Below are 13,512 nucleotides of genomic sequence, written 5' to 3' on the forward strand. Positions count from 1 at the left end.
TTCCTTGAGCCACACCAGTTTCCTCTCTATCCAGAGGCAGTTCTTTGTCCCCTCCAGGATAAATACCCCTCCCCCCCCATCCCCCTACCCTGTATCTCCTGTCCATCCCTTACCCCTGCCCTCTGTCCCTCTGGGGCAAATCTCCTTTGTGCTGAGAACTTGGTCTTGGGGTTTTGAGCTGCCACGTTTCCTTTCAAAACCTACCTGCTTCTCTGAATTTAGGAAAGGTAGTTTTTCTTCTCCTCTCTCTTGCTCTAAGTGTCTGCCTCCCTGCTGTTTCTGACCTCCATTGTCAGCTGAACGCAAATGGATTTTTTTTCTTGTTTTTTTTTTTCCATTCTTCTCTAGGCAGGAGATTTACAACTTCTCTGCCTGGCCTTGCTTCGGTTGTAACTTCAAATAAAACTGTTCCCGAGCTTACAATTGAGTCCATTCTGAAGTTATTTTATTAAGGAGATTGAGAGCCCCTAAAGGGGCTGCCAGTTACTCCAGGATTGTGAAGATGGTTCACTGGGCATTTTTAAATTTCTATCTATCTATCTATCTATCTATCTATCTATCTATCTATCTATCTATCTATTTTTGTGACAGGGTTCCCAGCTGCCCTGGAACTCACTCTGTAGACCAGGCTTGCCTCAACATCACAGAGATCCATTCACCTGCCACTGTCTCCCAAATACTGGGATTAAAGGTGTATTAAAAACTGTCCGGCAGCTTTTCAAGAACAGTTCAGAAATACATGACTGGTGGCCCAACCCTGCAAGCTTCTGCACTAGGGACATGAATTCTCACTAAATTATGATTTCTGTCTTTTTATCACAGCTAAGGTGTGGCCAAGAAGTGGTTTTTGGCTAAATGACCTGACAAGCCCTAACTGGGATTTTGGAGATTTAACTTTTTTTTTTCTTTTTTACTCTGACATTCACATCATACACAAACAATAACAATAAGCCAAATTAAAAAAAAATTAAAGAGCCCCTGTTTCCAAAAAGAAAATAGTTGTGTGGTATAGGGTCCCCACCCACTCTGCGGCCGGCAGAGCTCTCCCTGGTGTAACAGGTTTTACTCTGAGGTTCGCTTAGGCTCCTATACGCCTCAACACACTAATTTTGCACATGGAGAAAGGAATGAGTGTGATAGCTGGGGTCTTTCTCTCCTGCTGCGGCTACAAGTTACGATCAAGGCTGAATTGCCTCTTCCTAAAGGTGAGCTTTGTATTTTACTTAATTTTAAGGAGAAAGGACACAGAAAAATTTGCCTGGAAGCTGAGATTAAAATTGCCGTAGTGAGCACAAGGCCTTGGGTTTTGCACTCCTGAAGGAGAAAAGCAGAACTCACAGCAGGTTAGAATTCTAAATATGGTTAGACCTTGCTTGTCAGAGTTCAGAGCTCCGGAAGATTCGAGGCTCAGAGCGGTATCAGTGAGGAATTTATTTTGCCTTCCTTCTTGGGAGCAGCTGGTGGTGGAGGAGGAGGAGGTGAGAGAGAGGGGGAAGGGTGGAGGAAGAGAGAGACAGAGAAGAAAGAAACTCTTCTTTTTCTTTCTTTTTCCTGTTTTTTGTTTTTCGAGACAGACGGGGTTTCTCGGTATAGCCCTGGCTGTCCTCGGGCTCGCTCTGTAGACCAGGGTGTCCTGGAAGGGACCTTCTTCAACAACAAAGAAAAAGCAGCTGCCCTCCCCCGCTTCAGAGAAGAAGGGCTTGGCTTTGTGTGAGCCGACTTCCTCTGGGGACTCCTCCAGGGAGGCTCAAGCCGCGTCCCTGCCTTAGTTTAGTGACCTTTGGTTCAGTAGTCCAGGGTCACATCAGGAGACGTGCGCCTGCGTTTATCTTCGAGATTTTAGCTGCTCTTGTTCTCCTGTCTTCTCCCTGAAGGACGCTTTCAATAGAGTGACAGGGAGGCATTCCCTTCTTCCTCTCTGCAGATAAACAAAAGTTTATCCGCCCTTTCACTAAAAGTTACTAAATATCCACTTTCGTCCTCCAAACAAAGGACTCCTGGTTGGATCGGGATCGTATAGCGCAGCCAAGGAAGACACTCACCTAGGGGACCTACTAACCCAACTTTGTCTTGCTGCTGAGCTCCTAATGTGGGTTTTTCTGGCTCTGCTGTTGTGAATAAGAACCTATATAGTGAATGCTTGTAGATGGACTGTGATGGGAAACACATCATCATTCCTTTTATTTCCCCGTTTTTAGGGGAGTTTTTTACTTTTTTCCTTTTATTGAATTTGTTCTTTAGTTATTTCATACCGCGGGAGTGGTGGCGCATGCCTTTGATCCTAGCACTCCCGGAGGCAGAGGCAGATGCATTAATCTCTCTGAATTCAACCTGAGCCTGCTCTACATACCAAGTTCCAGGCCAGCCAGAGGTACAGGATGAAACCCTGTCTCAAACAAAACCAGTTTTCTATATGTACACAGTGTATCCTGTTTAGGTTCTCCTCACCTCCTCGATTTCCCTCAGGCCCTAGAATCCCTCCCTTTCCCACACCTTTGTCTATTGGTTCTGTTTTCTGGCCCACTGGGTTAACCAGCGCTGCCTTTGCGACCCAAACCGTTTGCTGCTTTTCATTGGAACACTGTGGACCGCGTGGGTACACAGCTAACGCTGCCGCTCCTCCAGGCTGCATTTGTGGTCAGAGTTCAGCAGGGAAGTATGGCCTCAGGGGCCTCCCCGGATCCCTGGTATATTGCTGACAGACCTGGCCAAGTGGATGATTTCAGGTTCTAGTGTCCTATGAAAGCGCCCATCTGTGTGTATGCATTCTCTTACTGGAACTAAAACGGAATTGTGTAAGGTTCTTAAAACTCAAAACTCCTAGTGGAAGGCTTTGAGGAAAACTTAATCGTTGGATCAGGCGAAAGCTGTGCTTGAGATGGCACCTGCTCAATGACGGCAACAGAAGGAAGAGCTCATTTGGCATCATCCGGCAGGGTTCCCGACAACCAGGCAGGCTCAAGAGCAGATAGCAGCTTGTCATCTTTCTGCCGGCTTCAGCCATAGGGGGAAAAGGTGGTACCACAATCCAGTCTTCCAGTGGATGGTGATGACGTGTTCTAAGGAGATGAGTGCGGAGGCTCCTGTCAAATGAGTGAGGAGAAAACGGAAGTGGGGAGAGGAGGCGGGACTCCAGAAATCTCACCGCACCGTTCCTAGAATAAAGATGACAGGCAGAAATGATTAGCGCTTCGACGTTTTAGAATGCCATCTCCTGTTCATATTTCAAGTTTGCCTTATAACCTCTTCTAATAGTAAGTCCCATTAATACAAAGTAAAATAAAATTAAAACAGACCCCTATCAGGTTCCGTTTTTCCATTCTCCACTAGAGTTGTCTAAAATGACACTGTTACCATAAAAATCAAACCCATCCTTTTTAACTATTGGAAGCATTAAAGCCGCTAAGGCCCTAAGACATTGCCTTCCCAAACTATAGCAGGCATCAGTTTTCTCTTCCCGGCAGAAGGACCCCAGCTTTTTATGTTCTTGCTTAGTGAAGAGTGGGCTCTCTGGAATGCGCAGGGTCTACGCCCTGCGGGCATCTGCCCAGCGAGGTGCTCTTTGCCGCTTTGACCAGCAGGCGGCGCTGTCCGGACGCTGCGGCCACCGCCCGGCGTCCACCCAGGCCATTTCCGTCGCAGCGGGTGAGCCCGCCGCCGCCACGCCTTGTAAGTCACTATCCCGTTTTCTTTAGTTCCGAAGCAGCCTGCCTTTTTAAAAATGTTACATTTTATTCTTTTAACGTTTCATACATTTATACAACATGTATTCGTTGTATCTATCCACCATTATCTCCCTTTCATCTTATTTACTTTGTGGGTTTTGTAGCTCCTGAGCCCTGAGCCTTGTTCACCAGAGCCAAGGATTCTACCACTGACCTGTATCTCCAGTCCCATTGTGCTCTCATGGCGATTGCTATTTGAAAACATGGGCAGGCCAAATGGTTCAGTGAATAGAAGTACTTAACAGCTCAAGCCTGCTGACTGAGACTGATTCCTGAAATACACTTGGAAGGAGATTACTGATATTGCAAGTACTTTGCCTACCCTAATAAGACAGACAGATAGACAGACAGGTAGATTTAAAACTTGCCTGTTGGTGCTTTTCAAAAAGAGAGAAACTTAGGACTGGAGCGAAAACTCAGCAGTATAGAGTCCTTACTGATCTTGCAGAGGACCAAGTTTAATTCCCGCATCGACATTCACGTGGTTCACAACTGCCTGTAACTCCAGTTCTAAGATTTCAAATGCCTTCTGGCCTCTGGAAGCACTGTATGCAGGTAGTACACATAAACTCACAGGGTTACGTACAGATAAATAAAAATAATAAATAAATAATTTTTAAAAATGTTTTTTTGAGACGGGGTCTCTTTTTGTAGCTTTGGAACCTGTCCTGGTCTCATTCTGTAGACCAGGCTGGCCTCAAACTCAACAGATATCCACCTGCCTCTGCCTCCTGAGTCCTGGGATTAAAGGCGTGAGCCACCACTCCCGGCTAGATCCTTTTTTAAAAATTATTATTTTATTGATATTTATTGAGCTCTACATTTTTTTCTGCTCCCCTCCCTGACTCTCCCCTTCCCTCTTCAATCCTCCCCCAAGGTCCCCATGCTCCCAATTTACTCAGGAGATCTTGTCTTTTTCTACTTTCTACTTCCCATGTAGATTATATCTTTGTAAGTCTCTCTTAGTGTCCACATTGTTGTCTAAGTTCTCTGGGATTGTAGTTTGTAGGCTGACTTTCTTTGCTTTATGTTTAAAAACCACCTATGAGTGAGTACCATGTGATAATTGTCTTTCTGTGTCTGGCTTACCTCACTCAAAAGAATGTTTTCTAGCTCCATCCGTTTTCCTGCAAAATTCATTTTACAACAACAAAAAATTCAAGCTGTCATTATTTTATTTATTTATTTTTTTCTACTGTGTAGTACTCCATTGTGTAAATATATCACATTTTTCTTATCCTTTCTTCAGTTGAGGGGCATTTAGGTTGTTTCCAGGTTCCGGTTATGACAAAGCTGCTATGAACATAGTTGAGCACATGTCCTTGTGGCACAGCTGAACATCCTTTGGATATATACCCAAAAGTGGTATTATTGGGTCTTGAGGAAGGTTGTTTTTTAATTTTCTGAGAAATCACCACACTGACATCCAAAGGGGTTGTACCAGCTTGCACTCCCACCATCAATGCAGGAGTGTTCCCTTTTCCCCACAACCTCTCCAGCATAATTTGCCATCAGTGTTTTTGATCTTGGCCATTCTTTCAGGTGTAAGATGGAATCTCAGAGTTATTTTGATTTGCATTTCTCTGATGACTAAGGATGTTGAACGTTTCCTTAAGTGTCTTTCAGCCATTTTAGATTCCTCTGTTGAGAGTTCTCTGTTTAGGTCTATACTCTATTTTTTTTTATTGGATTATGTGATCTTTTGGTGTCCAATTTCTTGAGTTCTTTGTATATTTTGGAGATCAGCCCTCTGTCTGATGTGGGGTTGGTGAAGATCTTTTCCCATTCTGTAGGGTGTCATTTTGTCTTGTTGACCATGTACTTTGCTTTACAGAAGCTTTTCAGTCTCAGGAGGTCCCATTTATTAATTGTTTCTCTCAGTGTCTGTACTGCTGGGGTTCTATTTAGGAAGTGGTTCCCTGTGCCAATGCGTTCAAGTGTACTTTCTCTTCTATAAGGTTCAATGTGGCTGGCTTTATGTTGAGGTCTTTGATCCATTTGGACTTGAATTTGGTGCATGGTTGTAGAAGGCCGCAGCCACATTCTCCATTATCAAGATGGCGCTGACATCCGGCTTCACCGCCAGGTGAACGCACATGTGCTCGGTAATTTCCCACTGAGTCCCCGCCTACTCCCGAGGCATTCACCTGGGATTATGGACAATGGACCAATCCAAGAGTGACACGTCCGAAGCAGGGTCTGTTTCCTTTATAAGGGATGGGTTCCATCTTATCTGGGTCTCCGCCATGTGGCTTATGCTCTAGCTCCCAAGAGACATAAAGCTTTTCTGCAGAAGGATCCTATGTGTACCGCGTGGTTCTTGCTGGCGAGACGGTAGCGCGGGACACATGGTGATAGATATGGGTCTATTTTCATTCTTCTACATGTTGATATCCAGTTATGCCAGCACCATTTGTTAAATATGCTTTCTTTTTTCCATTTGATATTTTTTGCTTCTTTATCAAAGATCAGGTGTTCGAAGATGTGTGATCCGGGTCTTCTATTCGATTCCATTGGTCCACCTGTCTGTTCTTATGCCAATACCAGGCTGTTTTCAGTACTGTAGCTCTGTAGTAGAGTTTGAAGTCAGGGAATGTGATGCCTCCTGAAGTTCTTTTATTGCTCAGGATTGTTTTGGCTACCCTGGGTTTTTTGCTTTTCCAAATGAAGTTGAGTATTGTTCTTTCAGGGTCTTTGAAGAATTTTGCTGGGATTTTGTTGGGCGTTGCTTTGAATAGATCCCTTTATAAAAAGTGCAAAACCTAATGAACAAAGAGCTAATAGTTTTAAAAACAAAAACAAACCAAAACTAGCCTGCATATTGTTATGCCCAGATCACAGTGTTCCCCCAAAACTCACTAGGAGTCCTGTAAGTGAAAGCAAAGAAGCTTTACTCTTATTCAAGGTCGAAGTCAGACTCTGCGTGTGTCCATCCTATTGGCTTGATCTGAGAGCCCTGAGTTCAGTTGGGGTTTTCATAATAGCAAAGGTCAGGGTGAGGGATTTCTAAGGTTCAGGACCGCTGATTGGCTGACATTTGTCTCGGGATGTCCTGTTGAAAGCAATGGGTATGTGCTGGCAGGTGATCCTATCTGCAAAAATTGAAATGTTAGGAATTTCCTTGGATGGTCTGTTCCTGGGTGGTGCCTGGGTGGCCTCAGTTTGTGATGTTTCTTGGAACCAGTATTGCCTCAGGGTAAACTACCAAGAGGGAACCGGGTGGTGGTAACACAGCCTTTAATCCCAGCACTTGGGAGGCAGAAGCAGGTGGATCTCTGTGAGTTCGAGGCCAGCCTGGTCTACAAGAGCTAGTTCCAGGGCAGGTTCCAAAGCTACAGAGAGACCCTGTCTCGAGCTTCCACACCCCCCCCCCAAAAAGAAACTACTGAGAGGGGCCTCTACTGACCTCATCCTGGCTGGGTCCTACACATATATTTGAGTTGTAATCAACTTTTTTAAAGACTTCAACTTTAATTCCACTAATTCTAATAAAAAGAGACTCTGACACAACAACAGGCAATATATGTCGAAAATTAGAATTTCTTTTTTAAAGTCTTCTTCCTGTTTTGTTGGTTTTCCCCCAGCTCCCCCGGCCTTCCGCCAGCGTGGCAGGCGCAAGACCTCCAGAAAATTCAGCTGCGCCGCCATCTGCTGGACGTTCGGAGACACTTCAGGAACCCGTAGGTTGAACAAAGGTGTCCGGGTTGGACCTAGCTTTTCGCCCAGGAACTAGTGCCAAGGCAAGAATACATGCCATCTGCTCATCCAAAAAACAAGCAAGCAAGCAAGCAAGCAAACAAACAAACAAACAAAAAAAGCAAAAAAACCACTAAACAGACCCCTTGCTAGAAAGGAGTCTCCGTGTTGAAGAAGCACTTGGATCTGAAAGAACTGGGGTTGATGGCCACACAGAAAGCCCAGGTCTGCTATGGAAAGGCAGAATTCTCTTCATTACCTACACCATGCTGGGCACTAGCTAAAAACTAAAACAATGTTTCCCATCACTGCACACAGGGTATCAGGAACAGAAGCCACACTATCCTTGTCCATCTCCTGAACGGACTGCTTTTGCTGACTGGAAATGATTCAAAAGGTGAAAGGTGACCGAAACAAAAATCGATCTGGGAGCTGGAAGGTGTTCAGATGTAGCCCTGGCAGGCTTGATATGAGATGGCGAAACCCTGCCACTGTTTTCCAACCTCTTCAGTCACTTCTGATTCACTTGAAGGTTTTTCTATTTAGCACCTGCAGACCCTTTTCACACGAGGGACTAACCCCATTTGCAAACACATTTATAGATGTCCTTTCAAAAAAACATTGTTTGCTGGAAACAGTTATTGAAACAGTCCATTCAGCATTGTAGCAATGCTACAACCCGCACCGCACTCTGAAGTCTCTGGGGGAACTGGCCAACAGCAGACTGAAGACCAGAGTCCGACTGGCCCACCCACCTGGGAAAATCCGGTTCCACGGCAGAAGCCTTAGTAATGGAAATACATTAACAAAACATAGCTCTGACCCCACGGAGCTATTAACAAAACTAGTTTTTGTGTTCTGGAATGAGCTTTCAGGGTTTTTCCTGAAAGAGATGAAAGGGCTTGATCAACCATGTGACCTATGGGAGCCTGGCTGATTACAAAATCCTTGGGGTCCATGTCAGGTGACTTCCATATTCAGTCAGTGTGTTCTAAGGGCCTCCTATATTTCTTCAATAACTAAGCCCTCCAGGGAGAGACTGTCTGGTCCTACTGCTAGAAGAGGTAGCTGTCTCCAGGGTGCTTGGAGAAGATACTATAGCAGCCAAGGAAACAAAGAAATGAAAGTCCCCTATAGAAAGTCCTGGATGGACTGCGTCAGAAAATGGAGCATGGTTTTGTCGATTTTTAAAATATTATTTATTTACTTGCATGTACAGTGTTCTGCCTGCACATCAAGTGAGGGCACCAGATCTCACTGTAGATGAAGAAACAGCCAGTGCTCTGAACCTCTGAGCCATATCTCCACCCCTTGTTGATTTTTTAAAATTTAAATAACATTTTTTTCATTTATTTTACATACTGATTGCAGTTTCCCCTCCCTCCTCTCCTCTTCTTTTCACACCTCCCCCCATTTGTTTTATTTAAGATTTATTTATTTATTATGTATTAGTATTTTTAATATTCTGTCTGCATATGTGCCTGCAGGCCAGAAGAGGGCACCAGATCTCTTTACAGAGGGTTGTGAGCCACCATGTGGTTGATGGGAATTGAACTTAGGACCTTTGGAAGAGCAGGCAGTGTTCTTAACTGCTGAGCTACCTCTCCAGCCCCCACCCCCATTTGTTTTTTAAGGTCTTTCTGTGTAGCTCAGGCTAGCCTCAAACTTGGGGCACTATTGCTTCAGCCTCATAAATTCTACACATACAGACACAAATATACATATGTGTATTTATGCATATCTCACATATATATGCACATATATTGTCTAACTATATAAATTATGCACTGATACTTTCTTGTATCAATTCTTTATTCTATGTATGATATAGAGGACAGCAAACGCATAGTGAGCTTGAAAGTGGCTGGTTTTGTGTCGTGGGAGTATGGAGCAGATAGAGGTAGCCAGAAAAACTGAAAGGGGAAAGATTATCCTGAGAGCCAGAGACGCTCAGAAAACCAGTACTGTTTCCGTGGACAGCAAGAAGCTATAAGAGGAACAGAAACCCTCAGGGGCATTCCACTGTGGGCTGCCTGGGTTCTTTCCACATATGGGAATAAATGCAGTTATTAAATAAACACTGCTAGCCAGGCAGTGGTGACACGTGCCTTTAATTCCAGCATGCAGGAGGCAGAAGCAGGTGAATCTCTGAGTTTGAGGCTAGCCTGGACTACACAGTGAACTCCAGGACAACTAGGGCTACTCACAGAAACCCTGTGTCGAAAAACCAAAACAAACAAACGAATAAATAAACACTGCTATAAGTAGAGAAGGATTCAGACTCTATAGTTTCATCACTTACTGGAATAATGCTGCGGATAACTGAGAACGTGAGGTGTTTTCAGTTTTCTTCAACACTCTTACCTCTGTGCCCTAAAGGGACAGGGAGGAGAGGGATTTTGTTGTTTCTTTATGATGTGGGGGTCAAACCTAGGAACCTTACATGATCAGCAAGTGCCACTGACCTCTCTCCGTCTGAAATGACTTTTTTTTTCCTTTAAAGGTTTCATTTTATTATTTATTCACCCGTTGAACACTCTAGGCCTGGAGTTACAGATGGTTGTGAGCCACTATGTGGGTGCTGGGAATTCAACTCGGGTCCTCTGGAAGAGCATCCAGTGCTCTTATCTGCTGTACTGTCTCTTCAGACCCCAGGAGTGCTTCTTGATTCCAGGGAAGGTGTCAGGTTTGAGGAAGATTTGTCTACTGCGCTGTAGACTGAATCCAAAAGCATCGAGTTTTGGGGAGATACAGGACTGATCAGAACTAAGTCAAATGACATCTCATTGGGAATAAAGCATGCGATTTCAGAGATGAAAGGTGATTGTGTGGTTGGTTATTTTCTGAAATGGAGCTAGCGAAGCCAAGCCTTGTTAGGCAGGCTTCTAGTCTCTGCTACTAAGGAGGCTGAGGCAGTGTTGCAGGGTATCCACCAGAGAATACTGCTCAGACATTGATTTAAGCCAATAGAAAATCTTTATTAGCAACCTGGCTACTATACTGGATTTTTGTTTTTGTTTTTGTTTTTCGAGACAGGGCTTCTCTGTAGCTTTGGAGCCTGTCCTAGAACTAGCTCTTGTAGACCAGGCTGGCCTCTGCCTCCCAAGTGCTGGGATTAAATGTGTGCGTCACCACCACTGGCTCATACTTGATGTTTGGGATCCCTGTGTAGCACCAAGCCTTTCTCAGGGTGAATGGTTGAGCACAAAAACCATGTTCTAGGTTGATATACTTCAGTTAACAAGAATAGTTAGGCCAGAAGCAGAACTATAGAAGCCAAAAGACAAGGATTATACATTTAGAGACTTAACTATGTATGGACTTTGATAGATTAGGTCTTTGTTTTTGTTTTGGCAGGTGGTACTGTCTATATGCTGAGTTTTTTGGCCTGAATGGTTCTTCCATCATGGAATCAACTGTGTTAAGGTCTGTGGCCCTGTTAAACCAGGAAGATCTCAAATTCAAGACCTGCCTGGCCACAGAGACCAGAGCTAGTGTGGTCCATGCAAATTCCTAACAAATACTGCTCCACTATAAATGGTAACTTTTAAGGACTCTACTGGGTGGACTGGATGTGGGCTCAGTTGGTAGAGAGTTTGCCTGGCATGCAGGAAGGTGTGGGTTTGAGCCCCAACATCACACAAGCCATGTACACTGGCACATAAGGAGTTCAAGGCCGTCCTTGGCTACAGAGTGAATTCAAGCCTAGCCTGGTCTATAGAGTGGGACCCTGCCTCAAATAGAAAAACAAGAAAGATGGACAAAAGCCCACTTGTTTTCTGAGGTTTTGATAAAACACATTCTTTGTACCACAATAAATAAATATACAAATGTCATTGTGATGGTTAATGCTAACTGTCAACTTGGTAGAATCTAAAATCACCTAAAAGATAGGTCTGCTGGTATGCCTCTGGAGGATTATCTTGGTTGCTTTGAGGTGGGAAGGCCAACCCACTGTGTGTGTGTGTGTGTGTGTGTGTGTGTGCACGCATGCGTGTGTGTGTGTGGTCCCATTCCCTGGCTGGATGCTGGACTGTGTTAGTGGAGAAAAGGAACCAAACAGCAGCCTGCATTCATTGCGCTTTCCTGACTGTGCATGCAATGTCCCTGTTTCAGGCTCCTGCGATCTGGACTTGTGGGACATGATGAACTGGTGTGTGTGTTGGGGGGAGGGGTGTCTCTGCAAACACTGTCCCCGGGAGGCAAGAAGAAAGTCGGCTTTAGCAGGATTCAAACTTCCAGAGTCTGACCCCAGGCAGTTTATTTCAGGCATGTTTGTGTACAGTACAATTTAGAAAAAGATTTCCTGGTGTAACACAATTCTGTGCACATAATAAAACTCTTCAAGGTACGTGTCACGGTAAGGATGTGTTCTATGGATAGACTGCGTGTAACATCCTAAAGGCTGGGGAGGATCTGGTGTGATCTCAGTCATACAGATAGGGCAGAGGTCACCTTGTTAACATTTCGGCCTTCTGGGCTGAAAACAGTTTATAAATCTCTTTTTTTGAAGAGACAACCCTAGCTGGGCAGTGGTGGTGCAGGTCTTTAATCCCAGTACTCAGGAGGCAGAGGCAGGTGGATCTGAGTTCGAGGTCACCCTGGTCTAAAGAGTGAATTTTAGGACAGTTAGGGCTATACAGAGAAACCCTGTCTCGAAAGGGGGAAAAAAAAGAAGAGCTAACACTGTGTATTTCACATCCCTGGTTTCTGCAGAGCAGAGGTTCTCAACCTGTGGGTTGTGACCCCTTTGAAAGTTGTGAGTGTGAATTCTGCATATGAGCTATTTACATAATGATTCGTAACAGTACCAAAACTGCAGTTGTGAAGAAACAACAAAAATAATTTTATGGTTGGGAGTCACCACAACATGAGGAATTGTATTAAAGGGTCACAGTTAGGAAGGCAGCAGAAATGCATACTTTTAATTCCAACATTCTGATCTCCATGAGTTTGAAGCCAGCCTGATCTACAGAGCGAGTTCCAGGACAGGCAGGGCTACTAACAAGGCTACTAACTACCAACTCTGTCATGGGGCTGGAGAGATGGCAAATGGTTAAGAGAACTTGCCGCTCTTGCAGAGGTCCCAAGTTCTGTTCCCAGCACCCACAAGACAGTTCGGAACCATCCATGACTCCAGTTTCAAGGGACCCAACACTTTGTTTTGGTCTCCTCTTACAGCGATTGCAAATGGTGCTGACCCACAGGCAAACAAATCACTCACACGCATTTCAAAAAAAAAAAAAAAAAGAAGACTCCAGACAAAGCAACAAACACGAACCCTCTAGCAGGAAAACTAGGGTGTGACTCGGCGATCAAATACCAGAGTTAGATCCTTAGCACAAAATAAATCAGGTGTGGAAAGGTGTGCTCGCCTGTGGTGCTAGGGGGGCAGCCAGAGGGGTCAGGAGTCCAAGGTCATCTTCCACTATCTACTGTACTTAGAGGCCAGTCTAAGTCTAAGGAGAGTTTATCAAAAACAAACAAACAATTAAAAAAAACATCAAGGGGCCGGGTGGTGGTGGTGCCTTTAATCCCAGCACTCAGGAGGCAGAGGCAGGCAAATCTCTGTGAGTTCAAGGCCAACCTGGTCTAAAAGAGCTAGTTCCAGGACAGGCACCAAAACTACAGAGAAACCTTGTCTCAACCCCCCCCCCCAAAAAAAAAAGAAAAGAGAAAAGCTAGTTCCAGGGTAGGCCAAAGCTACAGAGAAACCTGTCTTGAAAAACCAACCAACCAACTAACCAAACACACAAAAAAGGATATACTGTTAGAATAGAATATATTTGGTTGTATTTGGACAGAGAGATGGTTCAGCAGTTAAGAGCAATTGCTGCCCTTGTAAAAACTCAAACTCCATTCCCAGCACCCATATCAGATGGCTCACAACCACCACCACCTCTGGATCCGGGGGCTCCGATGCCTCTGCCCTCTGAGGACCTCTGTATCCATGACTACATGCCTACACCCAGGTACATAAATTAAAAGCAAAATAAATCTTGGGCTGGAGAGATGACTCAGAGGTGAACAGCTGCTCCCCAGAGGACCAGAGCTCAGTTCCCAGCACCCATGAGGGTAGCTCACACACCCC

The 13,512-nt window shown here is 44.7% G+C and overlaps 1 long non-coding RNA gene across 4 annotated transcripts in view; it reads left to right on the forward strand.

The window, feature by feature from the left end:
• The window catches only part of LOC146891009 (uncharacterized), a 37,932-nt gene extending 26,675 nt beyond the window's left edge, over window positions 1–11,257 (forward strand). For 2 of the 4 annotated variants that reach the window (XR_014997941.2, XR_014997939.2), the window contains one exon: window positions 7,310–11,257. This is a non-coding gene — a long non-coding RNA (uncharacterized LOC146891009). Of the gene's footprint in view, window positions 1–1,058; window positions 1,206–7,309 lie in introns of those variants that run through there. The other 2 variants (XR_014997943.2, XR_014997940.2) reach the window with 2 other exon arrangements.
• Window positions 11,258–13,512: the final 2,255 nt, after the last annotated feature.

The sequence above is a fragment of the Myodes glareolus genome, chromosome 19 (genome assembly GCF_982192425.1).
Source record: "Myodes glareolus chromosome 19, mMyoGla1.1, whole genome shotgun sequence".
Lineage (NCBI taxonomy): Eukaryota > Metazoa > Chordata > Mammalia > Rodentia > Cricetidae > Myodes > Myodes glareolus.